Source organism: Dendrobates tinctorius, unplaced genomic scaffold, assembly GCF_039654945.1.
Source record: "Dendrobates tinctorius isolate UK_male_01 unplaced genomic scaffold, ASM3965494v1 ptg000007l, whole genome shotgun sequence".
NCBI lineage: Eukaryota > Metazoa > Chordata > Amphibia > Anura > Dendrobatidae > Dendrobates > Dendrobates tinctorius.
The window spans coordinates 31,643,015-31,657,615 of NW_027361675.1; the positions used below are offsets into that span (position 1 = coordinate 31,643,015).

The 14,601-nt window shown below is 43.1% G+C and overlaps 1 protein-coding gene across 5 annotated transcripts in view; it reads left to right on the forward strand.

The window, feature by feature from the left end:
- The window catches only part of BRIP1 (BRCA1 interacting DNA helicase 1), a 445,923-nt gene that overhangs the window by 61,859 nt on the left and 369,463 nt on the right, over positions 1 to 14,601 (forward strand). The window lies entirely within an intron of this gene.

Below are 14,601 nucleotides of genomic sequence, written 5' to 3' on the forward strand. Positions count from 1 at the left end.
TTTAAAAAAGCTTTCTTTTGCCAGTTTTTCAGATAGTTCCTGCAAGCGGTTTAAACAATTTTTGTTGGTGTTTGTCAGATGCATTTTGGGGTGTCTTTTAATTAGTTTTACTTTTTTTAGTGTATTTTGGGGTGATTTGTTGGCATTTTTTTAAAGTCCAATAAGCAATGAGTAAAACACAAGCGTTTATTAGACGGTAACACGCTTAAAGACGCCCAAATGATCCAAAAGTGTTTAGCCTTTCCATTGACTTGTAAGTGCCAGCGTCTTCTACGTGGAGTTCTTTAACGGCTTGAAGTTTTTAGAAATCCTGAACACCAAGTGTTTTCTGCACATATAGAAATATGTTCATTCTTTTGAGCATTTTTGGAATTTTTTTTTTTTTTCAGGTGGTTTTTGGGGTTGATCTGCTTTAATTCCACATGAAATAAAAAAAACTTAGGTCTCTTCATGACTGCTTTGTTAGATTCATAAGCTGAGAACTTGCTGACAAAGTTAGATGGTTTGTGTCTCATAAAGAGTGACTATCCATATTGTCAGGTTTTAGTTTTGCTTTGTAAAGGCCCCTTTACATTTAGCGATGCACCAGCGATCCCGACCAGTGATATGACCTGGTCAGGATCGCTGGTGCATTGCTAAGTGGTCGCTAGTGAGCTTCCACACAGGAAGATCTCACAGCGATGCAGCAGCGATCTAGCGGTTGTTACTTACCTTTCACACGCAGCGATCCTGACGTCCTCCGTCCGCGTCCACGCGTCGCTCGTCGGCGCCAGCAGGAAGCCCAGCAGGAAGCAGACGACGAAAAATGGAGCTGCGCGATCTCGCGTGATCAGCGATGGACAGCGGGGGAGCCAGTCGGAGGTAAGTCACACATAGCGATATCGCTATGTGTAAAACCCCCTTAACTTTCTAGATTGAGTCCTGCATTGTGACACAATCTATAGTTTCTTTTCCTTCTTATGGACTAGACAAGTCTGTAGTTTTTAATAGTATTGGTGTAATTTTTGTTCTGTGCTTTCTGTAAGTGTGCTCTTCCATGTTTCAAAAATCCATTTGGACGTTACTCTTGATGCTGTTGAAGACAGGGCTGTGCAGTCGGTAAGCCAAACCTGCAACTCCGACTCCTCGTTTTCCCTTACACCGGCTCCACGACTCTGACTCCCACATATATTGCTATTATTTAAGTGAAAAATTTATTCTAGTACAATGTGAGCATCAGACATTTAATCATTTTTATGATCCAATAATCAAGATATTTAGATAGAACATATATTTATTGGAATACAACATTAGAAAACAAAAAACTGTAATAAATTGTAAATATGTAATACACAATGTAATATCGATTTTATATATATAATATATATATATATATATATATATATACTGTGTATATATATATATATATATATATATATAACTATGTAAGTGGCAAAAAACAGTTTTCAACAAAAACATACTAAATAACATTTGTGCAGTCTGAGTTTGTTCTAAGAAATAGAATTGCCTCCATCAGATCCTCCTTCATAGATGACCTCAAATCTGACCTAATAATTTTAAGGCCAGAGAACAACCTCTCTACACTAACTTTGGTTGGAGGCAAAGCCGTAACCACATGGGCAACATCTCTAACAATTTCCGGGTATAAAGGAATTGCCTCATGCACAGTCAGTTTTGATGAATGGTTGAATTTTTCTATTTCTTTGAGAGCATGTGAAACATTTTGCTGAAATATGGTCAATCTGCTTGCTGTAGGAGACGGAGTGAAATATTTTTCTTTGCAGCAACGCTTTGCCTGCTCCATGTCATCCAAATACTTGTCAAAGTCAAACTCCTCATCTGATGAGGATTAAGATATGGCAGCAGTAGCACTGTCAGGACCCGAGTCCTCTTGCGCCTAGCAGTCCTCCTGTAGGCCACTCATCCTAACTGCTACCTCAGTCAGAGCTTCTTTTCTTTTAGTAAGCTGTTGATCATCAAGCAGTATACGATGACTTGGGTCCACATAAACAGCTGCCAGAAAAATGTTATTTTCCAATAGCTGTGTCTCTCTCTGCTTCATTGAAGCAGAAATGTCATCTGCGATTAAACCTCCTCTTTGCGACAGGCAAAATAGCAAGTTCTTCCACTCCCTTATGAAAATGCCAGGAGTTAAATCCTCAGCTTGTAATTTTTTAGTCTCCTTCAATTCAGCCACCTGTGTCCATTGACCTTCATTTAGGGTTACCTGAGGGTTTGCCATATCTATAAGAAACGGTTTTAGCCAGGACCAAAACTGGGGGGGGGGGGGGCAGAACTTCATACTGTTCTACAGAACCTCATACTGCACACCTCAGCTGCTGCAGAACCTCATACTGCACACCCCTACACTTGAAAATAAAGCCTGCACCTTAAAGGGGTTGTCCGGGCTTTTCACATAATCTCAGTACATATCTGGGCTGCAGAATTATGACAATAAATAATTTACTTTCTGTCACTATTTTGCACGATTTTCTAGATATTCTGAACAGAATGTCCAAGGGGGGTGTGTGTTATGACATTGAAATGAGAACTAGTCGTAACCCCTTACTCTACTCCAAACATGCCCTCTATAGCAACAACCCCAGCCTCCATAGCTACAGGCCCTCCCCGTCCACATGAAGCAGCCCTCATCACACAGTAACAAATCCTCCCCCTCTAGCAGCCTCAGTGCAGAGAGCAGCTGCTCCTCCCCCAGACACACGATGAACAGTGTTCTATGGAAAGTGAAACCAGTGAGGGAAAATCGTCCTGTATTCTGGGCCACTCCATGATTACGATACATAACTCATTATCAGTAATTCCTTCCCTCACTGTCCCAGGCTGCTGGCAGCAGCGAGAACAGACTGTGTGATGGCCAGTGGTGGGGGTCTGCAGCTTCTAATCTGCACAGGGGATGGCGGTCACTGATGTAATCTGTTGTGTGACAAAGCCTCTGCTGTGTGAATGAGACAGCTCTGTGTCACTGATGTCTTCACACAGCAGCAGATTTGGTGCAGTGTATGTGTGAGCACTGTGTCTCTAATGACACAAATACTGATGGGAGGGCTTCTTCATGTGGACGGGGAGGGCCTGTAGCTATGGAAGGTGGGGTTGTTGCTATAGAGGGCATGTTTGGAGTAGAGTAGGAGGTTACGACTAGTTCTCATTTCAATGCCATAACACCCCCCCCCCCCTTGGACGTTCTGTTCAGAATATCTAGAAAACTGTGCAAACTGGTGACATAAAGTAAATTACTTATTGTCATAATTCTGCAGCCCAGATATGTACTGAGATTATGTGAAAAGCCCGGACAACCCCTTTAAGAAGATGTGGCGATGAATGCAGTCTATTTATTCCAACTATCAGTTGATGTTGATACTGAAGACGAGCAATGCCTGTCCTGGGCGTCCTTTTGGGCAGCTATGAGGTGTTCCTGACTGGTGCTAAAAAAAAAAAGTGTGTTAGTCTGTGTGCTACCCGGCTTTCATTCTTTTTGGTACAGATATGATATGGATAGACAGATATGGATAAATGGATGGATAGAGCAGATTTCTAATCTGCTTTTGCTATTGAAAACATTATCTATGAGCTCAAAAACCTTTCAGGTGTTTCGGTTTTTTAAAAAGCTGATCTGCTTTTACATTTGAAAAACGTATCCTCAAAAAACGCAGCAAAAACGCTGTGTGTGAATGTAGCCTTAGATCAGGAATAGAACAGTCATTTATAGGACATTTCATAACTTTCCCAAATTCTTATGAAAAAATATTCAGCACATTCTGCACTGAACTACTGTACCCAATTTATTATATATTTTAGGAGTCGGTCCATTTTATTCCAACTCCACCAAAATGAGCACCGACTCCACGACTCCGACTCCACAGCCCTGGTTGAAGACATGCAAAGGGGGATCCTTAGTCTCTCGTTCATAATGAAAATTATAGGCATGTAGAATTGGATTAGTGACCCAGAGTTTTTTAGTAATTACATTTCTTTTTTCTTTTTTGCATTTGAATATAAAAATTATATTTTTCAGTAGTGATGTTTGTATTAAAACTGACACCATATGATCAGTTTTTCTCTAAATAGCTGGTTTAAAACAACCCCAAAAAATTTTGATACCTGCTTTGATCATTCATTAAATGTATTATTTCCTTTAGTTATTTTGCACATTCATGTTTAAATTGGTTGTAGTCTTGTAAATTAAGACTGGACAACCTCATTCATGAAATTTTACACACATGTACGTCATATGTCGTGTTCCTGTCTTTAATGCGGGCTTGCATACCGGCAGATTATGTCTGATTTAATCAGCCACCATGAGACTTTAACAGAGCTGTTAACCTGTTAAATGCTACTGTCAGTCTCTGACAGCGTCATTTAACACGTGCTAGCAGAGCAGTGCGTCATTCCATGCGCCCACTAGCGCGCCCGTGACGTGATCGCGGGGCGCCAATGGGTTGCCATGACAGCTGAGGGTCTGCTGAAGGCCCAGTGCCTGTCCTTACGATACTCTTATGAAAGACAGTGCTTAGCTCGCATTTATAGGAGATTGTGCTATACATAGCATTGCCTTGTATAGTAAAAACCACAATCGATCAGACGATTGCAGCTTTAAGTTCTCTAAGGGGACTATTAAATACAGTATAAAGTAAAAAAAAATGTTTTTAAAAATATGAAAAATTAAAAAAACAATTTCAAATCACCCCTTTTTTGTCCCATTAAAATTAAGACCATTACAAATAAAAATTAAAAATACACATTTGTTATCACTGCATTCATAAAAGTCCAGATTATCAAAATATAAAATAAATTAATTTGATTGGTAAACAGTGTAACAATAAAATAAATCAAATCGTCAGAATGAGGCTTTTTTTTTTTTTGCTGCTGCAAAAAATTGCAATAACTTGCCATAAGAGACAAAAACATGCCCTCATACGCCTATATGGACGAGAAAAAAGTTATGGCTCTTAGAAGAAGGGGAAGAAACAATAAGGGTATGTGCACACTTTGCGGTTTCTGCTGCGTTTCCGCAGCGTTTTTGGCTCTGCAGAAACGCTGCAGATTTTGCTGCGTTGTACAGTACCTTTATTTCCTATGGAAATAAAAAAAAGCTGTGCACATGCTGCGTTTTTTCCGCGCGGTTTTGCTGCAGTTTACAATCCGCAGCATGTCAATTGTTTGGTGCAGAAACGCTGCGGTTTTACACCTCATCCATATGAGGTGTAAAACCGCAAGGCAAAACCGCAGAAAAAACGCAGATAATCCGCAGAAAAACCGCAGCACTTTGTCCTGCGGATTTCCTGTGGTTTTCTCTACAAAATCCGCAGAGACTAAAAACTACGTGGGAACATACCCTAAAGATGGAAAAATGGAAATTGGCCGAGGCGTGAAGTGGTTAATGTGAAATTAAGAGCATTGTATAAGAGAAATTTATAAAAAAAAGTCATTACATCTTCTGTATGGTACACATGACAACACTATGCGTTGAACAAGATGATCAATGCATATCAGCTGTTCAGCTATTATGTCATCTCATCATTTGAGCATCATGTTTAACAGACCTGACACTGTTGAAACCCCCTCAATTACAATCTTGGCAAATAGCACAACTATCTATTGCTTACTTTATTGTTGGTAACCCTCTCATTAGCTAAAATGCTATAGCATATTTGGACATTTATTCATTATTCCTATATTTTAGGTTGGTTGTAGATCGGTTTTAGATTTTTAATTTGCAAAAGTAGAAGTAAAAGGTACGAGAGCTATCCTTTTAAAAAGTTTGAAAATACAAGAATCTATAGTTGTTTTCTCAGCTTGAGAGGAATAGACTACTATAAGCGCGTCATTTTAATAGACTGCTCTTTTGGTTGTTGGTCCTTCCATCTCCTTTCTGTGCACTTCAATATTATTCTACAAATATGTTAGCTTAATTATAAAAAGGATCGTTTGCTCACAAGCCTGCATATGTCATTACAATCTAACTATAAAGATTAGAGATGAAGTAGTAAATGTGCGGACATTTTTTATTGGTTCCCTTTCAGTTCCCACTCAAAAATATTTGCCAGCTTCTCAACACCCTGGATGGCTCCTTGTAGAGAACAATGGATTGCATTGAGTTACTCAAATTATGTTAGTAAAGTATAAATCCTCTCCAGTTTTATTAAGATACTGTATGTATGAAGCAAATTATCAGCAAAGCTGTTATTCTTCATTAGTCCATCGTTGGTTAACGTACCCCTCTTGCGTGGAAGGGTCTTCCTAGTTTTTCGCATTATCTTAGTCAGATTGCTAGAAGTTCTTATGTTTTGGCCATTTTTGCCGTCAGTTAAAGCTTGTTCACACCACTTAAGAGCTGTGCTGTGGCATTTAACAATAAATGAAAACACTCAGAAGTCCATCAGAAGACTGATGCCACAATTGTGCCCTAAAATATGGCTACAGAATATAATGCATGGAACAAGAGGGAGTGCAGGACAGAATGATTTCTGCAGCATTTTCTGCGATTAATGAACAAAATAGACAAAGCATCTGCTCTTTTTCTCAATTGCAAACTATTACAGGCACTGTTCAATTCCACATTTTTACAGGTGACCATAAAATCAGTCCAACTTTATAGCTTGATAGCTCCCCTCAGTCTCAATACATAGACACGTTTTAAATAAAGTGTATTGAGAACAGTTCTTATTAAAGAACCTTTTTGTTCCAGGTGGTTCCAACATGGCTAAAGTTATTTTACAGGTTCTGCTAAGGTAAACATTCCTGTTTTACTCTTCCATTTATTTGGTGGCCTGGAACTTCGTTTTCTTTTATACACTCTCTCACTTTGCTGTAAAAAAACATTTTACTTTTTTTTTTTTTCGGGGACATTTTGCAGTTTGTTATATGAATGGTGTTGAATCATTACTCTGCTTTTAAATGCCATCCAAGTACAGAAAATAAATATTAAAATGTATAAATTCTAATATGTATATGAAATGACAGTAAGAACAGCTAGGAGAGCGTGAAACCAAACACAGAGAGAGGGAGTTTAACACAGCTTTACATCGGTTTTCTGTTGGCAAAAAGTTGTAAATTTTGTTGCATGCTATTATTGTGATTTTATTCTGCCATGCCACTTTTAAAACGTAGCTGAGAAAGTGTGCATGTTTAGACAGGCAAATAGCTGTATAACAGATTTTTCTTTTTTTAAACTGTCCACTCCCAAAAGGGCAGTATGAAGACTGGAGAAAAATCTTAGACAGAAGTGTAATATTTAAAGATGCACCAAATTTATCAAATGTTGTGCAACATATGGATAAATTTGACACAAGTTCACTCATTATAAAAGTTCCCCCCATGCTGCTAAAATGGATCTTTGTCATGTACACCTGTACTGATGGGGAGACATTGGATTTCATGAAAGCTAGTACATGTAAAAAGGGGAGTAGTAGTAACCAGATTTAGCACATGCGAGGAGAGTGTCCGCATCACGCTAGATACTCTTTCCCGCTTAGGATGGTTGGTCAATCTGAAAAAGTCATCCCCTGTGCCAGCTCAGAGGATCTCCTTCTTAGGAGTGATCTTCGACACTGCTCGATGGTTGGTCATTCTCCCTCGAGACAAGGCCTTAGCTCTCCAGCAGGGAGTCCGGAAGCTGCGCCAACCGGTCCCTCGTACCATCCACTTCTGCATGAGGATCCTAGGAAAGATGGTGGCAGAAATGGAGGCAATTCCGTTTGCCGAGCTCCATCTTCGCCCCCTGCAGCATGCCCTTATATCAGTTTGGGACAAAAACCCATTCTCTCTTGATCGCCCGTGCCGGTTGCCCACACGGGGCACTCGGGTGGTGGACAGCCAGTGCCTCACTTCTCCAGGGCAAGCCCTTTCCCCAAGACCATTGGGTTGTGGTGACAACCGACGCCAGCCTCCTCGGCTGGGGAGCGGTTTTTCGCCACCACACGACCCAGGGACGGTGGTTGTCGCAGGAGGCACGCCATCCAATCAACTTGTTGGAAATACGGGCAATCCGGCTAGCTCTGCAACAGTTTCATCCCCTTCTAGCAGGCTGGCCCGTTCAGATTCAGTCAGACAACACCACGGCTGTGGCTTACATAAATCATCAGGGGGCACCCGCAGCAGGGCAGCCATGCGCGAGGTAGGGCATGTGCTTCGTTGGGCCGAGAAAAACCACTCAGTGATATCGGCAGTCCACATCCCGGGCGTGGAGAACTGGGCGGCAGACTTCCTCAGCCTGCAGGGTCTCGCATCCGGGGAATGGTCACTTCACCACGAGATTTTCCAGCAGATTTTCCAACAATGGGGGACGCCGGATGTGGACCTAATGGCCTCCAGAGTGAACGCCAAGGTACCAGCGTTTGTCGCTCGATCCCGGGACCCGCAGGCAATTGCCGTGGACGCGCTGGTTCTGCCATGGAACCAGTTTCGCCTCCCATACCTATTTCCCCCTTTGCCACTACTTCCAAGGGTCATCAAAAAGATCAAGGCGGAAGGGGTGCCAGTGATTCTGCTGGCCCCAGATTGGCCTCGTCGGGCATGGTACGCCGACCTAGTACAGCTACTCGCCGACGTTCCTTGGCGCCTGCAAGAGCGCCCAGATCTACTTTCTCAGGGGCCGATCTGCCACCCGCACTCAGGGGCCCTGTGTTTGACGGCTTGGCCGTTGAATCCTGGATTCTAACCCAGGTTGGGTTCGGCTGCAATGTGGTCGCAATGTGGTCCTGTGGTTCCCTCAGGAGACAAATATCGGCCTTATCCGTTCTGTTTCAGCGCAGGATTGCTACCAATCTGCAGGTGAAGACTTGCATTCAGGGAGTCTCCCACTTGGTACCTCCCTATAGGGCGCCCCTGGACGCTTGGGACCTTAACTTGGTCCTAAGTGTTCTACAGGAGGCTCCATTTGAACCGTTACAGGAGGGCTCTTTAACCGACCTTTCTTGGAAGGTAGTATTTCTTGTGGCGATAACGTCAATCAGGCGGGTCTCAGAGCTAACAGCTCTATCCTGCCGAGCTCCGTCTCTGGTCTTCCACAAAGATAAGGTGGTTCTCAGACCACCCCCTCCTTTTCTGCCGAAGGTCATTTCCTCGTTTCACATTAATGAGGATTTTATCTTGATCTCTCTTTGTCCAGCACCGGTACACCGTGTGGAAAAGGCTCTTCATACATTGGACCTGGTGAGAGCTCTCAGGAGGTACGTGTCGCGGATGGCACCCTTTCGTCAGACAGACACGCTGTTCGTGCTTCCGAGGGGCGCAGGAAGCGACTCGCTGCCTCAAAATCGACTATAGTCAGATGGATTCGTTTGACTATTCAGGAATCTTACCACATCAGAGGCACACCAGTTCCAGCAGGGATCAGAGTGCACTCTACTTGGGCTACTTGGGCAGTGGGCGCCTCTTGGGCGCTTCGGCACCAGGCATCGGCGGAACAGGTTTGCAAGGCTGCAACCTGGTCCAGCTTGCACACATTCGCAAAGCACTTCAATATCCATACTCAGGCTCGTCAGATGCGAGTCTGGGTAGAAGGATTCCCCAAGCAGTGGTGGCGCACCTTTAGATAGGAGGTGCATGTATCTTGGATCGGTCAGTCAACTTCCCACCCAGGGACTACTTTAGGACGTCCCACAGTACCTGTGTCCCCCAATGAGGTGAAGGAGAAACATGGATTTTTGTGATAAACTCACATTAAATCTTTTTCTCCGAAACGCTCATTGGGGGACACAGCACCCACCCTGATAGCCAAAGTGGCTTCTGTTTTGTTTAATATACTTTTTTGAATGATATTAAGGTGGTGTTTTTTCTAGACATGTTGTTACCTGCATTAAGGTTGATGTCTGATTTTTGTTTGCTCTCCTACTGCTTTGCACCAAACTGATTCCGCCCGCAGTCAGGGCGAGGGTGTATACGGTGGAGGAGGAGCTAACCTCTTTTTTTCACTTAGTGTCGGCCTCCAAGCGGCAGTAGCATACACCCACAGTACCTGTGTCCCCCAATGAGCGTCTCGGTGAACTGGATTTTACAGTGAGTTTATCACAAAAATCCATGTTTTTGCTATAAAGACCCTAAAAATTTCTGGTGCAAGCAGTTACCTTCATAAGTTACATTCTTAGTGAGAGGAAGTCCATCTGAGTGCTGTCTAAGTGTTACATGGTCTGTCTGTATTTACACACCTTTTGTGAAGGGCCACAGAGGCTGGAATACCATTAACCCCTTAACGACCGCCGATACGCCTTTTAACGTAATTAAGGCCACTTAAACCACAGCTCTGTTAATTCACAGCAGTGTGGAGAAAGTAAATGGCGCCCTCCAGTGTTGGATTTTTTCCGGGGTCTCGGCTGCCGGGGGTAGCTGAGACCCCAGAGAACATGAATCAGGTCATTTTTTACCGACCCCGCTTTTGCGATCGCTGTTATTAACCTTGTTTAGGAACATCAGGGGCTCTCCGAATGCAATATGGCATCCGATCTCAATTCCAGCCAATTCTGCGTTGAAAAAGTCAAACGGCGCTCCCTCCCTTGCGAGCTCTGCCGTGCGCTAAAAAAGTGGTTTACCCCCACATTTTGGGTATCAGTGTATTCAGGAGAAATTGCACAACAAATTTTGTGGTTCATTTTCTCTTTTAACACTTGTGAAAATAAAAAAAATTGGTTCTGAAGTAAATTTTTTGCAAAAAAAAAGTTAAATGTTAATTTTTTCCTTCCACATTGCTTTAGTTCCTGTGAAGCACGTAAAGGGTTAATAAACTTCTTGAATGTGGTTTTGAGCACCTTGAGGGGTCTAGTTTTTAGAATGGTGTCACTTTTGGGTATTTTCTGTCATTTACACCCCTCAAAATGACTTTAAATATGATGTGGTCCCTAAAAAAATGGTTTTGTAAATTTTGTTGTGAAAATGAGAAATCACTAGTCAACTTTTAACCCTTATAACTTCCTAACAAAAAAAAATTGTTTCCAAAATTGTGCTGATGTAAAGTAGACATGTGGGAAATGTTATCTATTAATAAATGTATGTGATACAGCTCTCTGATTTAAGGGCATAAAAATTTAAAGTTGTAAAATTGCAAAATTTTCAAAATTTTCACCATATTTCTGTTTTTTCATAAATAAACACAAGACATATCGAAGAAATGTTACCACTAACATGAAGTACAATATGTCATAAGTCTCAGAATCAGCGGGATCCGTTAAAGCGTTCCAGAGTTATAACCTCATAAAGTGACAGTGGTCAGAATTGTAAAAATTGGCCTGGTCATTAAGCTGCATACTGGCTCTGTCACTAAGGGGTTAAGCCAGAGGCGTATCTAGGCTTTCTGGCACCCGGGGCAAGAACTTGGTTCGGCGCCCCCCCCCCCCAAAGTACATATGCGACTTGCACACTTAGTCATGTACCGACGAGCTGCTCTCCCTAATGCTCTCAACGTTCAGTAAAAAACTGAGAGAAGCAGGAAGAGAAGCTTGTTGTCACAGGACTATAAGTATGAAAATCGCATATGAGTGAAGTGTCCATGTGATGACTACTGGAACCTGCAGAGCTGAATCCTGACATTGCAGCTTCTGAATTCTCACAATAAATGCACTGCACACATTTAGGATTCTCCCTTGCCGATATACAGTCATGTCAGCACAAGTACTGTATGTGATTTATATACTTCTGGCCACATTCCGACTAGACGTGCCCGGCCTCGCTCCATTCATTTTCGTTGAGTGAGGCCACACATGTCTAGTCAGCATGTGACCAGATGTATGTAAATTACTGGCATGAGAGAATCCTAACAGCGTTCAGTGAGCACTGTGAGAATTCAGATATCTGCAGTCACATAGAATGTCTGCAGACTCAGCAAAAACCTGGACAACTCCTTTAATGTTCCTAACATAAATAAAAACATGAGAATTAGTCAGTATCACAAATCATATTTACATCCAGGCACCTTATACCTGACGTCATCTCTGGAGTCGTTCTTCTTTTCTTCTTCTTGTCCAGACCCCATGATGAGTTTTTTCATCCACAGACGTCTCTGCAGACTTCCATCATCTCCGGTCTTCTGCAGAAAATCTCCACACGATCCCCTTAAAGGTAGAAGTGTCATTATAATGCTCCTGAATAAAAATATCTGCAATATACTGTCTCCTCACACTATTCCCCTCCCTCCTCATACTGTCCCCTCTAACTTCCCACCTGTTCACCATACTGTCTCATATATTTATCCCCTCACTTTCTATACTGTCTGCTCACACATACCCGACTCCCCATACTATGTCTGCTCACATCCCATCACCCTCACTCCCCATACTGTGTCCACATACATTAACCCGTTCGCTCCCCATACTGTGTACCCATCATACTGTGTCTGTACCCATCCCCCATACTGTTTCCTCGTACATACTCTACATTTTGTGTCCTCAAATCTCCCCACACATTAAATCCCCCCATCCCCACTCCAAATCCCACCATCCCCAATCCCAACACACATTAAGTACCCCCCATCCACACTCCAAATCCCTCACACACATTAAATAACCCCCCCATCCCCACTCCAAATCCCTCACACACATTAAATAACCCCCTATCCCCACTCCAAATCCCCACACACATTAAATAACCCCCTGTCCCCACTCCAAATCCCCCCACACATTAAATAACCCCCATCCCCACACATTAACCCCCATGCCCTCTACAAATCCCCCCCACACATTAACCCCATCCCCACACATTAACCCCCATGCCCTCTACAAATCCCCACACATTAACCCCCATGCCCGCTACAAATCTCCCCCCATCTCCCATCTTCGGTGATTCTTCAGCTCCAGAGTGGAGCACACTTACCATTCTCTATGAGCACCGGGGAGTGACGTCAGCAGTGTGATCACATGACCTGATCACGCTGCTAACGTCGCTCTGACCCGGTGGTCAGAGCATCAGTTGTACTGGCGTCTGTATAAACGCCAGTACAATTGCTCCCTGGGAGCCGGCACGCGCCCCTTCTCTACGTCAGCTTGACAGCTGACAGAGAACCGACGACTCTCAGGCCGGGGGGGCGGCAGATCGCAGCCGCCAGGGAGGACACTGCGGACCGCTGCATTAGGCGGCCTGACTGCGCCCCGCTGCCGGCTGCGCCCGGGGCAAATGCCCCGGCTGCCCCCCCTAGATACGCCGCTGGGATAAACAGTAAGAACCACACCATGAAGACAAAGGAGATCACCAAACAAGTCAGGGACAAAGTTGTTACGTCCAAGTCAGGGTTGGGTTATAAAAAAATTCCAAACTCTTTTGATACCCCAGGGCACCATCAAATCTATTATCTTCAAGTGGAAAGAACATGGTACTACAACAAATGTGGTAGACTCCCCAAATGTATAGAGGAAGGTGCTGTGTTCACATGATATCAAAATTGAACTCTTTGGTCACCAAGTTAAACTCTATGTCTGGTGCCATACCAATACAGCTCATCATCCTAAGAACACCATCCCGACAGTGAAACATGTCAGAAAAAATAACCCAATTTCTGATGATTTCCTGGAGCACCATCAAATCCATTATCAAGTGCTCATCAAGCTCTCCGCCCCTGTGGTTACCAGGGACACGACTGGCCAGAGCACCGTGGTTATACAGTTGTATGACAAAGTGTTTGCCCCCTTCCTGATTTCCTATGTTTTGCTTGTTCGTCACACTTAAATGTTTCAGATCACCAAAACAAATTTAAATATTAGACAAAGATAAAACAAGTTAACACAAAATGCTGTTTTTAAATGAAGGTTTTTATTATTAAGGGAAAGATAAATCAAAACCTACAGGGCACTGTGTGAAAAAGTGATTGCACCTGAAACTAATAGCTAGGTGGGCCACCCTTAGCAGTAACAACTGCAATCAAGTGTTTGCAATAACTGTCAGTGAGTCTCTTGCAGTGCACTGGAGGAATTTTGGCCCACTCAGAATTGTTGTAATTCAGCCGCATTGGAGGGTTTCTGACCATGAACTGCCCTTTTAAGGTCATGCCACAGCATTTCTATCAGATTAAGGTCAGGACTTTGACTAGGCCACTCCAAAATCTTAGTTTTGTTTTCCTTAACCCCTTCACAACATGTGCCGTACATGTACTGCGCATGTTGTGTCTCCCACTTTGATGTGGGCTCCGACGCTGGGCCCACATCTTTTTCTGACACGTCAGCTGTTTTAAACAGCTGAAGTGTCCGGAACAGCCGCTGTTGGAATCGCGATCTAACCGCAGCTATTAACCCTTTAAATGCCGCTGTGAAACTGACAGCGGCATTTAATGCACGCTTCCTGCAGTGGCGCCGGAAATCAGCCCATCATTGTCTCTCATCACTTGATCGTGGGTCACTGATTGGTTGACATGACAACCACAAGTCTCCAGTAGACCTCTGTGGTTGTCAATGCTGGGTTGCTATGAGCTCTGCTCAGTGGTCGGCGCTCATAGCAAGTCAGCAATTCTGCTACATACAGGTGATCTAATTATCGTATGTAGCACAGGGCATAGTCTCCCATGGAGACTATTGAAGCATGCCAAAAGTAAAAAAAAAAAAAAAAGTTTTTAAAAATATTAAAAAAATAAAAAAAATATAAAAGTTGAAATCACTCCCCTCAAAA